Source organism: Prenolepis imparis, unplaced genomic scaffold (genome assembly GCF_030444845.1).
Source record: "Prenolepis imparis isolate NDT839.2.m4 unplaced genomic scaffold, iyPreImpa1.0 SCAF_2, whole genome shotgun sequence".
In the NCBI taxonomy this organism is placed as follows: domain Eukaryota; kingdom Metazoa; phylum Arthropoda; class Insecta; order Hymenoptera; family Formicidae; genus Prenolepis; species Prenolepis imparis.
In genome coordinates this window covers 1566835-1585445 of record NW_028141160.1, presented here as the reverse complement: position 1 = coordinate 1585445, position 18611 = coordinate 1566835, and positions in this window count along the sequence as shown.

The following is an 18611-nucleotide window of genomic DNA, read 5'->3' as shown; positions in this document are numbered from 1 at the left end:
AATCTAATTTGCTAGCTACAACATATACTAATAGATCACCCCAATGATCAGTCGGCCTATTCAACGCTCGTAACGCCCTAGTGTGTTTTAGAACACCGTCCAAAATTTGTCGGATAGCAGTACCATTTTCCCTTTTTGCTATAGGCAAATCGAATATAGCTCTAATATGATTTTGCACAATTAATCTCTTGTTGTCATAGCGCTCTTTTAATTTTGCCCATGCGTCTACATAATTAGTCCCGAAAATCTCTAAAGATGATACGATCTCGGCGGCATCACCTCTCAATGATGTTCTTAAATAATGGAATTTTTGTGTATCACTTAAATCTCGATTCGAATGAATTAGTGAATTGAACAAGTCAAAAAACGCGTGCCAATCTTCATATTTACCATTAAACGTGGGTAGCTCGATCCTCGGTAATTTTATTTGACTGTTACGCGCGGACGCTTGCACTCTTTCGTTGTTAGCTAATTTCTCGAGGCTCTATTAGAGAATGCTCTACTTCTTCATCGTTCAAACTAATATCTAATTTACTCTTTATTAATTTATCCGCTGATACTCTTATTTTTATATATTTATTTTCTACCTCTTCCGACTCTGAAAATAATACTGCCTCCTCAATCGCGTCATCTAAAGCAGTTATTTCGATTTGTGCGTTTGTGAAGTTTTTATATATCTCTTCTAGTTTTCCGATTACTTTCAACTCATCTAAATCAAACGCAACGGGATTTATACTATCAAGGTAAGTTTCTAATCGAGTTAGAGAAGCTTTAGCTGCTCGCTTTTTATAACCTAACCTTGCTAGTTCCGTTTCCGTTGAGTTTGCCATATCATTAATAGCACGAATAAACGCCTAATGTGAATAATCTTACGGTTTTACAATGCTTTATCACTCGATAAATATATCCGCTACTGCGCGTTCGCTGTCCGGGGCCTTTTCTTCCGTGGTATAACGTGACTTCGCCGAGTAGAAACACGTTCGTGGATCCTCGAGATGAGCACCTCTTCTTTGTCCCGCGGAAACAATGGTTTCCTCCCTTTGTAATTAACGGACTTGCCTGCCGATATTCTAGACTCTTCCACCGGCAAATTACGGACCTGGCCGTCGCGATCTCGCGAGGCGCTTGTTGCCTCCTGTCCTTGTATGTTCTCGGCCTATCTCTTTCCTTTGATACTGCCACTTTCCTAGCAGTCCTTGTGTCTCTCCGTGGTTAGCTCGTCGAACAATAGATAGACGGACCTCGTGCTGTCGTGCGTCCGTCCTCGTAGAATCCGGCTCGAAGGACCAATGTTAATACGAAAACGTTTGTATTGATGTTATAAGATGATTTATATAGAAGTTATATGATGAATGTTATAAGAGAATATCATCGGATATGCGAATTCTCTCCAAAGCTTCTCGCTTAGAATAATTACACTGTAATCTCAATGCAATTAACTTTATTACGAGCTCACAAGAAACATCTACAATGGTAGTTACTCGACTGCGTACACTCTCTCGCGATTTGTCACTTCCCCTACTTCGCCTTCTCTCTCTCCATCGCGCCGGTAACTAGCGCGCCGCTGATAAATTAACCGCGAAATTTAAATAACATATTTGGCGTTAACAGAAACACTGACGAGGTACTATTAAAGACCGATGGCACCGACTAGGTACTAGTAAAGACGGTCAGCCCTGGGTAAATTTCTGTCTCTACCAAATGGGCTCGATGGGCCCGTCAAACGGTCGGTAATGATGAAATTACCGACCACTGGATCTGTACGGAGGATAACTAATAAGAACATTTTACCCATCTTACCTTACCAAATTCCTATCTCATTATTAATATATGAATATATAATTATTATAATTATACACTAAGAATATAAAGGCTCGATATATATCAAATATAAATAGGTAATAGATAGGCTATTCGAGCCGTACGCGGATGTCGGTGCGTCGATTCCAACGAAAATTAATTTTTCGTTGGAATTAACTAATTGTGCACGGGACACACATTTTGCTTGATACACCGCCAAAACTTTATTACGGAACAATCTCAATTCGAGATTTTTAATTCCAAAGATCCCCTCTGTCCCCCCTGAAGAAATGTAGGCGAGAAAAATATAGATCCGAAAGTCGCTAAATCGGGAATCGAACCCGAGACCTTTCGCTTGCCGGGCGACTGCTCTCACCATCTGAGCTATTGAGACCCTTCGACTCTATATCTTTCTCTGCCTTGATAAACAACTATTTGTAAATAGCGCCTTTTTCAGCCGGCGAATTAAACACTAAGAATATAAAGGCTCGATATATATAAAATATAAATCGGTAATAGATAGGCTATTCGAGCCGTACGCGGATGTCGGTGCGTCGATTCCAACGAAAATTAATTTTTCGTTGGAATTAACTAATTGTGCACGGGGCACACATATTATAATTATGTTGAATATAAACTATATAATGACACTAATATAAATAAAAAAAATAATATAATTATAATAAAACAATAATAATATTAATAATTTAATAATAAATTAATTAAATTAAAATACTTAAAATTAAAATAATATACAAATTTAAGAAATACATATTATAGGTATATACAGGGTGTTTGTTTATAAGTGTCCGAGCAAATATCTCGCAACTGATCAAAGTTACAAGAAAGTTTAATAAGAGAAATTTGCACGGCTTTGAGTCAGCTACAAAGTGCATGTAAAAAAATTTTTTTTTACTCGTGACCTTTTCGAGTTATAAAGGTCAACATTGTTTTTTTAAATGGATACCTATAATTTTTTTGCATATTTACATAGTAAAGGTTATTTGCAATCAAAATTATATCAAGTAAAAAATTGCTACTATGCATCGTTTACGAGATAATCGACATCTTTAGTATGTAAGTAGTAAACTGGATTCTAAGGATTTTTGAATTTAGATTGATATTCGAAGAGGTGGAAAGACTGAAACAACTTTTTTATGAAACATTTATTAACCCATAAATTGCTCAAAATTTTGCCCATCATGTTCGATACAGCATTCGACGCGTTTTATAACATTTCTCATTGTTGACTGCAGCATTTCTGCTGTAATGCCTTCAACAGCTCTAGTGATCTTATGTCGTAAATCTTCTTCATTTTCAGGAACAGTTGCATAGACAATGTCCTTAATATAACCCCAAAGAAAAAAAATCGCAAGGTGTCAAGTCCGCAGCCCTCGGTGGCCATCGTATAGGGCCGTTAGTACCTATCCAACAATTAGGGAATCTATCGTTTAAAAAGTTTAAAAAGCGATTTTTTCCTTTGGGGTTATATTAAGGACATTATCTATGCAACTGTTCCTGAAAATGAAGAAGATTTACGACATAAGATCACTAGAGCTGTTGAAGGCATTACAGCAGAAATGCTGCAGTCAACAATGAGAAATGTTATAAAACGCGTCGAATGCTGTATCGAACATGATGGGCAAAATTTTGAGCAATTTATGGGTTAATAAATGTTTCATAAAAAAGTTGTTTCAGTCTTTCCACCTCTTCGAATATCAATCTAAATTCAAAAATCCTTAGAATCCAGTTTACTACTTACATACTAAAGATGTCGATTATCTCGTAAACGATGCATAGTAGCAATTTTTTACTAGATATGATTTTGATTGCAAATAACCTCTACTATGTAAATATGCAAAATTTATAGGTATACATATAGAAAAACTATGTTGACCGTTATAACTCGAAAAGGTCACGAGTAAAAAAAAATTTTTTACATGCACTTTGTAGCTGACTCAAAGCCGTGCAAATTTTTCTTATTAAACTTTCTTGTAACTTTGATCAGTTGCGAGATATTTGCTCGGACACTTATAAACAAACACCCTGTATATATATATGTATATATATATGTATATACATATATGTATATACTACGCAAAACAATTAGGGGAGCGCTTTAAAACTTGCAAAATTTGATGATTTTTAAGAAACCATATCTCGGCTTAGAGAGATCGTAGAACAATGTTTCTGGGCGCATTTTAACGGGTGAAGCCTCAACTTTAAAGTGGGTAATGTAGCATTATTAGTCTTATCGAACTGTTTTTTATGTGAGGCTTAAAATCAGATGGCGAAAAAACTCTGGAAATTTCTTTGTAGTTGTCCATGGAAAAAGCAGGGTTAGAACCATAAATGCCACCATATTGGTTTTGAAGTAGGAACCCTTCCCTTTAAAATGCCGCAAGAAACATTGCTCTATTATGCCTAGGAGCCGAGTTATCGCATTTCAAAGTCACCCCTGCATTTTGCAAGATTTTTAGCAATACAGCATTCGCGTTATCCAATGTGCACCACGGGGAGGTTGCTCGGTCGGATTTTGCACATCATGTGTATGGTGTATGTGTACGTTAATGTTAGGTGTGTGCGTGATGCGCGCGCGCGCGCGCGCGTGTGTGTGTGTGTGTGTGTGTGTGTGTGTTTGCCAGCAGAGATAAAGACGGTTCGTCACTCCAGCTGCTGTGTGTAAGTGAATGGGTGGGTGTGTGTGGGCATGTAGGTGTGCGCGCATACACCCACATACACACTCACGTACACACACATCCACCCATACACTCACACACACTTACACACACAGCAGAGAAAGTTTAGAGTCGTTAACTACTGCGGGAGTGACGAACCGTGGGGTCCTTATCTCTGCTGACACACACACACGCATCACGCACATACTTAACATTGACGTACACATACACCATACACATGATGTGCAAAATCCGACCGAGCAACCTTCCCGTGGTGCACATTAGATAACACAAATGCTGGCGGTATTGCTAAAAATTCTGCAAAATGCAGGGGTGACTTTGAAATGCGATAACTCGGCTCCTAGGCATGATAGAGCAATGTTTCTTGCGGCATTTTAAAGGGAAGGATTCCTACTTCAAAGCCAATATGGTGGCATTTATGGTTCCATCCCTGCTTTTTCCATGGACAACTACAAAGTCAAGAAATTTCCAGAGTTTTTTCGCCATCTGATTTTAAGCCTCACATAAAAAACAGTTCGATGAGACGAATAATGCTATTATACCCACTTTAAAGTTGAGGCTTTACCCGTTAAAATGCGCTCAGAAACATTGTTCTACGACCTCTCTAAGACGAGATATGGCTTCTTAAAAATCATCAAATTTTGCAAGTTTTAAAGCGCTCCCTTAATTGTTTTGCGTAGTGTATATATGATCGCGGCCATTTTGTAGACACTTCCGCCAGTTGTCCAGTCTTTATCTCTAGGGTCTTTAAATGCGTTTATAATAGCGCCACATTTATCGTGGTGCATTTAGAGGTACATCTAGAGATAGATGTGAGCTCATAATACTCCTCTCTAAGGGCCTCTCTAACTTTAGAGATACATCTAGGAGATAAATATGAGCTAATAATACGGGCTTTTCGAACTTTAGAAACACCGCTAACTTTAGAGGTACATCTAGAGATAGATGTGAGCTCATAATACGGACCTATATATATAAAACTTTTTTATTTGTAAAATAAATTATTTTTAACATTATGACTTATGATAAATTCAATAAAACAAATTATAATGATCTTATTGTGCACTTCTACAAAATTGAGAACGCCTGCCGTTTTACATATATTTTTATTGTTAAGACTTATAATATAGCGTATTAAAATTAATATAATAAACATTAAATATAATTTTAATGCATGCTATTGCAGCAAAATAATATTTTTAATATAATTGCACATTATTTTTATAACTTATAATAATCATGATCATAGAGTTCTCAGTTCAAAGACTGGTTGGACACGTATCTCCTTTCCTATCCTGAGTCAACGCATGCATCTCCCTAAAGGTGGAGCACCCCATGGCTCTAACTATTTGCAAGCAGTAATCTAGTCTGGGCTTTCCCCTGCCTCTTTTTATTCCTATCTCCGTTTCTAATATGTCACAAACTATTCCTTTATGTCTCAGCAAGTTCTTCCATTCTATCTCTTCTATTCCTTATCGCATTCCATATATTCCTTCCCTCCTTCACTCTAATACTTCTCTATTGCTAACCCTATCCATGATATCTTTATCATGCGCCTGTAACACCACATTTCGAATGTTTCCAATTTTTTCCTATCTGCTTCCGCCACAGTCCACGTTTCGCAATCGTACAATGCCGTGCTCCACACATATGTTTTCAAAAGTCTTTTACGAGTTTCCAAGTTTAACGCTTCGGAGCATAGCATTGCTTTCTTCCTGTTAAATGCGACTCGGCACTGTGCTAATCTTTGTTTTATGTCTCTACCGCTCCTACGATCCCAAGTTATTTGGCTTCCCAAATAGCAGAAGTCCGCTACCTCTTCTAACTCCTTTCTTCTAATTTGTATCTTAGTTTTAGCCCTATTTTTGCGTCCCTTACATACCAGGATTTTGGTTTTTTTTTATTGATTTTTATGTCATACTTCTCTGTCAGAACCGTTTCCATTTCGTTCAATGCCACTTCCAACTCCTCTTTGCTAGATGCTAATAGTGCTATATCATCCGTGAATTTGAGCATCTTAATCTTTTAACTTATAATAATAATAATTTATAATTCTTTATAAATGCCAATCACTCGCATCAAGGGATTGTAAAAATAACAATTGATTTAAATAATCACTTGTTAATCTATTTCGCTTTTCGGTCATTATTTTACCTGCTTTAGAAAATAGTCTTTCGAAAGGAACTGAAGTAGCAATTGATACTTAATTGTTAAGATTTTTAGATGCAAATCTCTGGCTAGGTTCCAATATTTGATGGAATTATCATCCATTTTTATGGGTGGTTGATTTAGATAATAACGAAAGTCATCTGGCATTTGGTTAGGATTTTGATTGACAATTTGTTTAGATATATTTAAATACATATATAAGCTGTTTATGATAAGACTAAAAGTTTGCATTATTGTTATTACATAAATCTTTTTGTTCATTTTGACATTTAAGATTAGTATCTATAACTTCAGAATTTATAAATTTAATTAATAATTTTGTTAATAGCTTGTGAGCAAGCAACTTTATTGATAAAATTAATATTCTTAAATCTATAATCTAAAATTGTAGCTATAGCTAATAGCGATACTTGTTCAATATTTTTAAATCGTTTTGTAAATTGATTTATTAATGTCTTTTTTAAAATGGTGCCTTATATCAGTAGAAGATTCAAACACTTGCAATTTATTTTTCAAAATACTTACAATTACTTTGCTCGCAGTAAGATAGTATTCATCGCATATGATTTTTGTTGCATCTTCAAATGGCTTTAATAATTGGACAAATTCTTTACTACTACTAATACTTCATGACTGAAGTGTTGTGACCCCATGTCCCTCATGATATGGAGTAGGGATGGGCGATCTTGAATCGATATCTTTTGAAAAATCAATTCTTTTGTATCCGATTCTCAATTTTTTAAATCGATCTTACGGCTTCGATCAATCCAATAAATCCATTTTTTAGACCAGAGATCGATCCTATGGTTTGTTTTTATTTATAGCCTTACGTCGTATGTCGCAGTCGGATGTTGGAACACGAGTTCTCATTGGACCATTGGCTATGTTTCGTCATTCGACTGCGATATACGACGTATTGTAAAACGGGCCTTAGAAATCATCGAGAATATAAGAGAGGAAAACAATAATAGGATCATGTGACCAGCTCGTGTCAGCTGTCAGCCAATCACAGAGCTAGTGATGTTGATCACGTGATATTGTTGGCATCTCTTTCTTATTTACTCGATGCTGTCTAAAAAGGGTGATAAAAAGCAAGAAAAGAGCGAGCGAAAAGTTTGAAATGGGTAAAGTGAAAAGAAGTAGTGTATGGCAATATTTTATAAAAGATTCATATGGTGGTACTTGCAAGTTATGCCAAAGGCAAGTTAGATGTAGTGGCAATACCACTAACCTAACTAACCATCTGAAAAGATATCAACACAAAGCCACCGTTGAGAAAAAAATTACAAACAACGGATGGCCAATTCATTGAAGTGCTTGAAGAGAGTCCTGCTGAAACTTCATCTGTAAGTATAATGCAGAGAAAAATTATTTTCTTTTGCTTTTACATGGTCGCAAAACTAATTCCACGTTAAAGTTAATATTTTTTTATTACTTTTGTATGAAAATCTATAGAATAGAATAACTTCTCTTTACCACTTATAATTATCGTATCAAAAGTGCAACTTTACACAACAGAACATCACTATTATAAAGGTTGACGTGTGCGAACATTGAGATCATGCAATTCAATCAAAAGTGCAATTTAATTATAAATTTTTGCTCGAAATTTCTATTATATTTTTGATACTTTCAACTTTACTTTTACTTAAATAAAATAAAAGAATATTATAAATATATCATTTAATGACTCTTAATATTTCAAAATTTATTTTTTCAGATTGACGAGACGGAGAATATTACGCCTAATGTTAATCTTACTCCCAGTACAAGTACGGGAATTAAAGTGAATTTATCATCGGTAATACAAGTGAAAACAATTATTGTAATGTTCAAGTTACATGTTTAAAAAATAATTTTAATACTTTAATTGTAACAAAAATTATATTTACAGGTTACCGATGGCTCAAAAATATTAATATCCAATATACACAAAAATAAATCATCGCAACCATGCATTGATACTGCAATAAAAAAAATCAAAGCTTTTGAAGGTAAATTATATTAGCAGCTACATTTTAATATTTAAATCTGTAAAGAAAATGTAAGGGTGCTGTCTCATGGCAGTCGGAATTTCGGAAAACGGAATCTCGGAAAAGTACTAGAATAGGGATCAACTAATCAGAATTATTTGGAGAAATTAAAACTTATTTAACATTTGTCATTTTAGTAAAGATTGACCGAGATTTAATTTTTATCTCTACAAGAAGAATTTTATTGTTAATAAATAATTGTTTGGTAAGTATTTATTAATATATAAATATTCAATTAAAATATTCAATAAATATTCAATCCAAATATTGCGTGCTTGCCGTTCCGGATTTTTTTGTGCCTGGGTTCCCCATGGACTAATATTTCCGAAATTAGTAAAAATTGAAAAATTTATTTTGATAGTTTTACGACAAAAAAATAATTAGTACAATAGAAGAATGTATAAAATGTTAAATTTGAATGTATTTTTAATTATAACACAGAAGATAATAAAGAAATTTTCTAAATTGAAAGACAATTTGAGGTTAGAATAGCATTCCGTTTTCCATAAAAATCACTCCATGGGGAACGAGGCTATCGAAAAATCAGATTGACAAAAAATGATCACAGCAAGCATAAATAATTAATGTTAAATATTATAAATAATTGTTAGTGTATTTGTGGTGAAATCGTTAATTTTTTAATTATAATTTTTTTTATAATTTTATTTTATTTTAAGTAATATATAATTTATTATTTTATTTTAAAAAAGTGTAATGAACTTATTAATATTTAATTTTAAATTAATTTTTATTTTGTAGATACATCATGAATTCGAAAAAATAAAGATACTTTTGACAAAAGAAGTTATTAAATGGCAACAAACTCCACAATTATTAATAGCTGAAGAAATGCCACAAAAATTGTTGAAATTATATTTATTATATAGAAGAATGAAGAGGAGAGAAGAAGAAAAGATTCAGAGAAGATTCTGGGTCCGTCCTATATTTACTGTGAGACAAAGAATGTTACAAGGTGCAGGCAATAATCTCATTAAAGAAATGGAAAATTTTGATCCAGATAAATTTATTGAATTTCTGAGAATGGATTCACCAACATTTAATGAATTATTAAATTTAATTAAATTAAAAATTGAAAAACAAAATGTAGTGAGAACACCGATTCCTGCGTCAACTCGTTTACAAATATGCCTACGATATTTAGCATCTGGAGATACAATGCCTTCAATTTCATTCGCAGTTTAGAGTGGGATTAAATACTGTTTCTAAAATTATTAGTGAAACATGTGCAGCTATTTGGGACGTTTTAAGTGACCAAGTTTTTCCAGAAATTAATGAAAATCTCTGGAAAAAAAGACAGAAGAGTTTGAGACACTATGGAATTTTCCACATTGCATTGGAGCTATTGATGGAAAACATATCGAACTTCAGGTATTATTAAAAAATAAAATGAATAATAAGCAGTAATGAATAAAAAGCACTGCTAGATTAGTATTGCTTATTTTTAAATTGTATTTCCATTTCTTATTTTAGGCTCCACCTCATAGTGGCTCTGCATTTTATAATTATAAAGGCACTCACAGCATTGTTCTATTAGCTGTAGCAGATGCTAATTGTTGCTTCACCATCGTCGACATTGGAGCAGAAGGAAGACGCAGTGATGGTGGTATTTTTAAAGAAAGTGAGCTTGGGCATCGATTAGAAAATAATAATCTTGATCTACCGGCACCAAAATCAATTGTAGAAAATGAACCTAAATTGCCATATATCATAGTCGGTGATGAAGCATTTGCTTTGACTTCTTATATGCTACGACCATATCCTCGATCAAATAATTTAAATTTGGAAAAGAAAATATTTAATTATAGACTTAGTCGAGCTCGAAGAATAATCGAATGTTCTTTCGGAATTTTATCAGCAAGATGGCGAATTTTTCGAAGACCATTGGCAACTACTGTAGAAAATGCAATTTCTGTAGTCCAAGCAACAGTTTGTTTACACAACTTTTTAATGAAAAAAGATTTAGACGTTCCTTTAGAACGGAGACAATATGCCATCAATATTGATTTACAAGACATGGCTCATTCTAGGCAAATATTATGTTCCGAAAGTACACATGTGTTTTTACGAGGCGGACAAAGTCGAAATGCATTCACTGAATATTTCTGTACTGACGGAACTATTGATCAGCAATGGAATAAAGCATATAATAATGACTTTTAATAATTTAACTTTTAATAATTGACTTTTATATATTTTTATATACTTTTATATATTTTTCTATACTTTCATATATTTTTATAAAATTTTTATTAAAATGACTAATAATTTTTTTAAATATAATGTAAAGAAATGTTTTGTAATATTAATTTAATCAATTATTATTATGTATACATATATTATTGTATAATGTTGAGAACACAATAATAAAAAACATTTTTCATGAAACTCAATTCAATAATATTGAAAAATAAAAACAATATTAGATTTCAATTATATTATAATTTAATTAATATATAAATATTTTAATACAAAATAATAATAATAGTAATAGTAATATTAATAGAGTAACACTTAAAGTAGTTTGGTCAAAAATAATGTTTAAAAATAATGTTTTTTAATAGTAACTTAATAATAATATTTAATTATGTAATTCTAATTGCTCTTCTACTTCATTTAATCTAATAAGAAATTCCAGTTCCAATTTCGATCTTATGTTATAAGGAAGTCATTCCCTCTGCTAAACGCACCATGAAGCAATCAATTGGATTAAGTTCGGAAGGTTTTCTTATCATATCTAATAAAATTTTGTCATATTCATCATAATTTCCCGAATTTTTTCTTCCTGTAAAAAATATATTAATAAATTTTGTCACTCTCTCTCTCTCTCTCTCTCTCTCTCTCTCTCTCTCTCTCTCTCTCTCTCTCTCTCTCTCTCTCTCTCTCTCTCTCTCTCTTATAATTACAAATAGAAAATAATGAATAAATCACCTTACTTTTTTTCCCCTATGGTGTTGGAGTGCTCCTATGTGAAAAATTAGGAGATGTAGGTAATACAGGGTATTCATTTTCATTATTTTCTTCAATGATGATTTCATCCCATGAATTTTCATTCTCTGCTGCACTCGATGTAGATGCTTGTGGTTCTCTATTCATTCTTACTGCACTCGATGTAGATGCTTGTGGTTCTCTAGTCATTCTTATAGAAGATATAGATCTACAATTGATGGCAATAATTAATATGAATTATTACTCGATAAAAAATACCATTAACAATTTCAAGAAAACTTACGAACGATGCTCAAAAATATCATTCAAGAAACTCATTAAGTGATGATGCTTAAATGATGATTTCATTAACTGATTTTTAGGAATACCAGCTGCACCGCTTCTTTGAATAGATTCCTGATCTTTTTTGTAACTGTTTAATGACTTCCGATAACGATCTTTGAGATAATTCCATCTTTTTTCTGCTTCTGTTGGTGTACATATTCCTGAAATATGAATTTAAGATATATTTATACACAAAAATTTGTTGTATATTTTTCTTTTAAATATGATTATCTATAACTGTAGAGTAAATAAATTAATAAATAAAAATTTAACCGTTTAAATCTTCAGACACTTTCTTCCATAAATCAGTTTTCTGTCGACTTCGTTCTTTTAAAGGCATCCGGTAATCATACAATGGAGGTCTTTTTTGGACAGCATTTATTAATTCTTCATCAATCATATGTTTATTCATTAAATGAGGTACATCCATCTCTTCTGCTACTTCATTTTCCATTCTTTCTGTGTTATTTTCTGTGTTATTTTCTTGCGCATCATTTTCTTTATCAAAGTCATAATTTTGAATATCTAAGAGGTAATATATATATATTTTATTTTATATTAATTATATTAACAACTATAAGAAAAGTAAAACTTAAATTTACTGTACCGTGTATGAAAACACGTCTATTATCAGTCACAATTAACATTTGTTTATCTTTATCAATAATATTCAAACATGAATGTAACGGGATTTGGTCCTCTTTCAACATCCAGTTGCAGATCCCACTGCAACGGACTTTTCCTTCTAGTGCCGCGCAACTTCGTCACTTTTCTCGGTATCTCTACACACAAAAATTCGGCAGATTGCTTGGGCGCCAGGTACGGTCAGGCCGCACCACTCAAAATAACACGATAATTAATTCTACGACAGTGACGGCTTAAGCTCGGTAACTCAATTTCTTAATTGGCAGAGGGGCGGGATTCTTAATGCGGGGAATCGTACTCGGAGCTTCGGAGAGAAGGAGAGTCATTAAATCGGCACATTGACATATTTAAATAAAAGTTAAATAAATATATTTCATATTAGAAAATTGATTGCGGTTTCACATTACTTATTTACGGCCTCGTGACTCGGTAGATCCTCGACACTCGAGGTGTTACAACACAATTAGGGTTCGATATTTATCGCTACCGAGGGGAACATATCCCGTATTACATTTCAATCGAGGAGGCGGGGGAGAAAGACATTCCCAAATTACAAGACTCAACGACTCGACACAAGACAATCAGAAGAACGAAACTTGATAATTAATTAGACTAACATTTATTCACAATATTCTGGACTGTCGACTCGGTACGGCTCTCCACGGAGAGAGAGAGAGAGAGAGAGAGAGAGAGAGAGAGAGAGAGAGAGAGAGAGAGGCGGCGCAGTTCTTACTTTAATGGCGAATCTCGGTACGGGCCTCGCGTTTCGCACACTCCCGAGTGCTCGGTAACGAAAGTAATTAACAATAATATCGATAACAATTTTAGCCGTGTTACTAGAGACACGAGTCCCCGCCGAGTTCGCTCTTACCGAGACTTTGAAGTGGTGGCCTTACAATATTCTGTCGTCCGTCGGTGTCTCACGTGGTTCGCATGCCGCAGTCTCGTCGAACAGTGTACGACTCTGGGCTCACGGCACGCCGGTAGCCGGCGTCGGTGGCGCTGCGCGCGCCGCCTATAATCGATCCTGGATCCTCTGTCGACGATAGTCGATCCTTGTGGGCCTCGTTGCCCCGGTATTTTCGAAACTGCTCTCGGTACTTTTCGGAATGTTGGTGCGGATAATGTGGCTGCTCGCTGCACGTTCCGAATAACTGCTTCTCTCCTTCTCTACTGGCTGTTGACTTGCGGGGGAACCCGCCGAGAGGTGATCAGTCTCCGACGGTTCCGCTTTCTTCGGGACGGTGCCGGCGGCCCCACTGGAGCAGCCATCCCTGTCTCGAGATGTTGGTACCTTTTGATGTGCTCCTCCGCTTAATTCCGTCCGCTATCCGAGGCTGTAAAACGTATCCGGCAGTAACGGGCCCTTGCGTATTTATTCTATTTATTTGACAATAAATACCTTATTCGACCGTGTTACTCGGCGTCCCCGAGCGCACCGCTTCCACCCAGGTCGTCCACTCTTGCTGCCAATTCCGCCATCCCACGATGGCTGCTCCCTTCGATACATCAGGGCCTTCTCTGATCACTCACTTCCACTCGGTAAATCTATTGGACTTAAATAACTAAAGGCGAGTCGACGAAGAAAAGTTCGTCGCTCGCCGACCAAAATCCGCCCTCTCTCGACCCTTCCTCGGCCGGGCCGTGCCGGCCCTGTGACGGGCGTAAAAACGTCACGTCACAACTCCCCCCTTCCCGGGGAGGACCGAGACGGTCTTGGACACCGACGCACGTCGATGACCACCAATCCGAAGCCAAAACACCAATTTCACCAGGACGTCCAAAACGTCACCCGAACTAAGCGCTCTCACCAATTCTCTCCGGGAGCTTCCTGTACCGTCTAAATCCTAATGTTTAATATACCGAAAACTTGACACCTCGACCATTCCTCCTTGGATAATCCGGTAGAGGGTGGGATAGTTTGGGTAGGCACAAAACATTACAAAAGTAAAAAAAAAGGAAACGCATCGATACCGCCTGATACATATATTTTTCTCTCTTCTTCCATAGGCTTTGCCCTTATACAGTGGTATCATTAATAGTTCCCGCCCTCACAGCCGGTTCCATCTTGGTGAACGTAGGGGGTGGGCGGGAGAGAAGAGATAAATAAAATAAATAAAAAAAAAGAACAAAACAAAACGGGGTTACTTAAGTACACTTTCCTTAAGTACACAAAAAAAACAAAACGAAACCAACCCACAAACAAAAAAAAATATGTCGGGAGCTTAGAGCCAAGAGGGGTAGGGCGTGGGACGCGACTCTCTGCGGCGTCCATTCCGCTCCTCGGCTTGGGTCCTCCGCGGGCCTCGGTCCTCCTGCGAGGGAGCGTTTGGCTCGTATGTGGATCCGCATCGCGGGCAGGAGCGCACCGTCTCTCCGGCGCGCCCACACCCGTAACAAAATTCCGCTCTTCGCGGCTGTGGACAGGCTGCCATTCGGTGGCGGCCGCCGCAGTTCCAGCAGCCGCGTGGTAACTCCTCGGTAATCGGCGGCCCGCCGGAACCTCTGACTCTCTCCCTCGGTATCAAGGACAGTTGGGCCAGATCCGTCTGCGTGGCCCTATCGGTTGACCCCGGGGGGTCCACCTGAGTGGCTCTATCCCTCCGGGATACCCAGTCCGTCTGGACTGCCCGTCCCGTCTGCCACGGCAGTAGTCGGACCTGCAGCCCGACGCTGCGACCCTCCGGGCGGCGGTAGATCTCCCGTCCCGAGAGAGCGGTCTGGGTGCCCGTTTCTCCGGTGGACGGGAATGTCCGCACCACCGCTCCTCGCGTGGTCACCCGTAGTCCACGGATCGTCTCTCCGACGTCCGCCACGTCGGTCCAGAACTCGGGGTAGCTCTCACTAATGTAGGCTACGAGGTGGTCGTACCTCCACAGGAAGCGCTGCCACTCGGCCCGGGCGGGATCCATCTCGAGGAAAAGCTAGTCGGGATCAGGGGTGTGATATGGTTTAAGATCTTGAACATGGATTTTGCCTACGGTTGACCCGTCTAGGCGAGTCAACTCGTAGACTACGGAGGATAGTTTCTTGCCGATCGGGAAGGGACCCTCGAATTTAGGTGCCAATTTCGCCGCGAAGTTATGCGCGGCGGAAGACAGAACCTGCTGTTTTTTCAGTACGAGCTCCCCCGTACGGAAAACGCGGGGCCGGCGTCGCAGATTATAATACGACGCTTGCCTTTGATGTGCCCCCTCTAAATTCTCGGTAACCCATTCCTGTATCGCCTGGAGGCGGTTCATTCTATCGGCCCAAGCCGCGGGGTCTGCTGCTTCGACCTGAGTCATATCGTTACCTCGGTCTCGCAACCTTTCTCTCGGTACTAATTCTCACCCCAGATTCAAAAAGGCCGGCGATGTTCCTATCGAGGAATGCACGACTGTGTTATAGGCAAATCTAAAATCGGCAATATGTTTATCCCATTCTCTATGGTCTCTATCGATAAACGCGACGATCATAGTTTTTAAAATCCGATTCACCCTCTCTACGGGATTCGCTTGGGGGTGATACGGGGGAACTGTCGTGTGAATTATCTTATGACTGTCGGCGAAATCCCTTATGACCCGATTCACAAACTCGGTACCGTTAATAGAAATTTTGGAGTCCCCCATCGCGAAATTACTAGATCTTCAAGATCCCTTATTTTTGGTCCGTTCGCCGATCTAAACGTCTTACACTCTATCCACTTGGTGAATAGATCTTGAATCACCAAGAGATACTGAAATCCCGATTTACTCCGAGGTAACGGCCCCATAATATCCGCTGCGACTATCGTCCATGGCGGTTCCGGGATCCGTCTACCCATAAGTCCCGCAGAGTTGGCTTGCTCGACCTTAGTTCTTTGGCACGTATCGCATCTCTTTACGTATTTGACTACGTCTCTAAACATTTGTGGCCAATAGTATGATACTGTCAGACGCTGATAAGTTTTATCGATACCGAGGTGTCCGGATTGGGGAACATCGTGCGCTTCGTGTAACGCTTCCCCCCTCAATTCGCAAGGTAATACCAGCTTCCACCTATCCAAATCCTCCACTATCTCTGAGATAACCGGTTTCGATCTTAGGAAATACAATCGCTCGTCTAGGACTCTCCACTGATTGTATCGCTCCGGCTCTTGTACTACCTGTACGTACCGTCGCTTGTACCATTTATCTGTACTCTCGGTATCCGGGATATCGACGATTTCGGCCGGCGCGATCAAAGCAACATTAACTTCCCCCTCGTGGCTTCGCGATAAGGCGTCAGGCACATGGTGTAGTGCGCCTTTCCTATGTACGATCTCGTAGTCGTATTCTAGCAACTCGAGGGCCCACCTCGCTAGCCTGCCCGTGGGGTTTTTTAAATTATGGAGCCATCTCAGGCTACTGTGGTCGGTTATGACGGTAAACCGGTAGCCCTCTAAATACGGTCTAAATTTCTTAATGGACCACACAACGGCTAGACACTCCTGCTCGGTAACAGAGTACTTTTTCTCGGGGTCCGCGAGGGCTCGACTCGCGAAAGCGATCACTCTCTCCCCCTCCCCAAAAGATTGCGTCAAAACAGCTCCTACTCCTACCGAGCTGGCGTCTGTTTGTAACACGAAAGGTTTTTCGAAATCCGGGCATGCTAAAACCGGGGCCGTTGTGAGGTGTTCTTTAATAGATTGCACCGCGTTAGACTGCTCTATCCCCCACTCCCATCGCTTATTTTTCTTAAGTAGACGGGTCAACGGTTCCGTAATCGTGGCTAACTGGGGTATGAATCTGCGGTACCAAGAGGCTATTCCTAGGAAACGTCTGAGTTGTCGGATGTTTCTCGGTATCGGGAACTCTAAAACGGGTTGCGTCTTTTCCGGATCAACTGTGAGTCCCTCCCTCTGAACGATAAAACCAAGGTACTTTACTTGGGACTTGCAGAACTCACACTTCTCCGGATTGATCGTCAAACCCGCTGCAGTTATTTTTGCTAAGACTCGCTTCAGCCAAACTAAATGTTCTTCAAAAGTAGGAGTCGCGATAACTATATCATCCAAATACGTGAACGCGAATGGTTCCATCTCCGGACCGATTAATTTATCCAACAATCTCTGAAACGTGGCCGGGGCTCCGGTGAGCCCGTACGGCATCCGTTTGAATTGATACAGCCCCTTACCCGGGACGCTGAACGCGGTGACTTCCCTACTTCCTTTCGCTAAAGGGATCTGAAAGTAGGCCTGACTGAGATCGAGAGTCGAAATGTAATGTGCCGCCCGAAGTTTGTCCAAAATACTATTCATGTTAGGCAGAGGGTATGCGTCTTTTTTCGAGATCTCGTTTACCTTTCTAAAATCTAGACAGAATCGGTACTTCCCGTTAGACTTCTTCACCATCACCACCGGGTTTGACCATTCACTGAACGAAGGCTCGATTATACCCGCGCGTAACATCTTATCTACTTCTTCGCGTATGGCTTCCTGTATTCGCGGAGAAACTACATAGCAACGTTGTTTGACCGGCCTATTAGATCCGGTGTCGATACGGTGTTCTGTAAGTGACGTTACCCCCGGATTTTCGCTCGGTATCGGAACGGTCTCTTTTAAAAATTCGTCTAACTTTTCTCGTTGGGTGATGGTGAGTTCGGGTAGTCCGCTGCACGTATAATTGGTTCCCTCGGTAGAATCGAACTGATGGCGGACGGTAGGTTGCCGCGAAAAGAACCACTCGGATCTTGCTAAATCTAATCCTATGCCGAATTTGCACAAAAAATCCATCCCGACAATACAGGAAACTGCTAGATCCGGTAGCAACCCTACCATAAGTTTATGCTCGACGTCGCCTAACCGGAGGGATACTTCGCAAATTTCGCCGATTCGCGCTATTTGGCCGTTGGCTGTCCTTATTTGTCCGTCTCGGTATCGCGATACGGGTATTTTGAGAGATCTGATCAATTAAATTCCTTCACTCCCGAAGAGCGTTCTACTAGAACCGGAGTCTACCAGGGCGGTTAACGG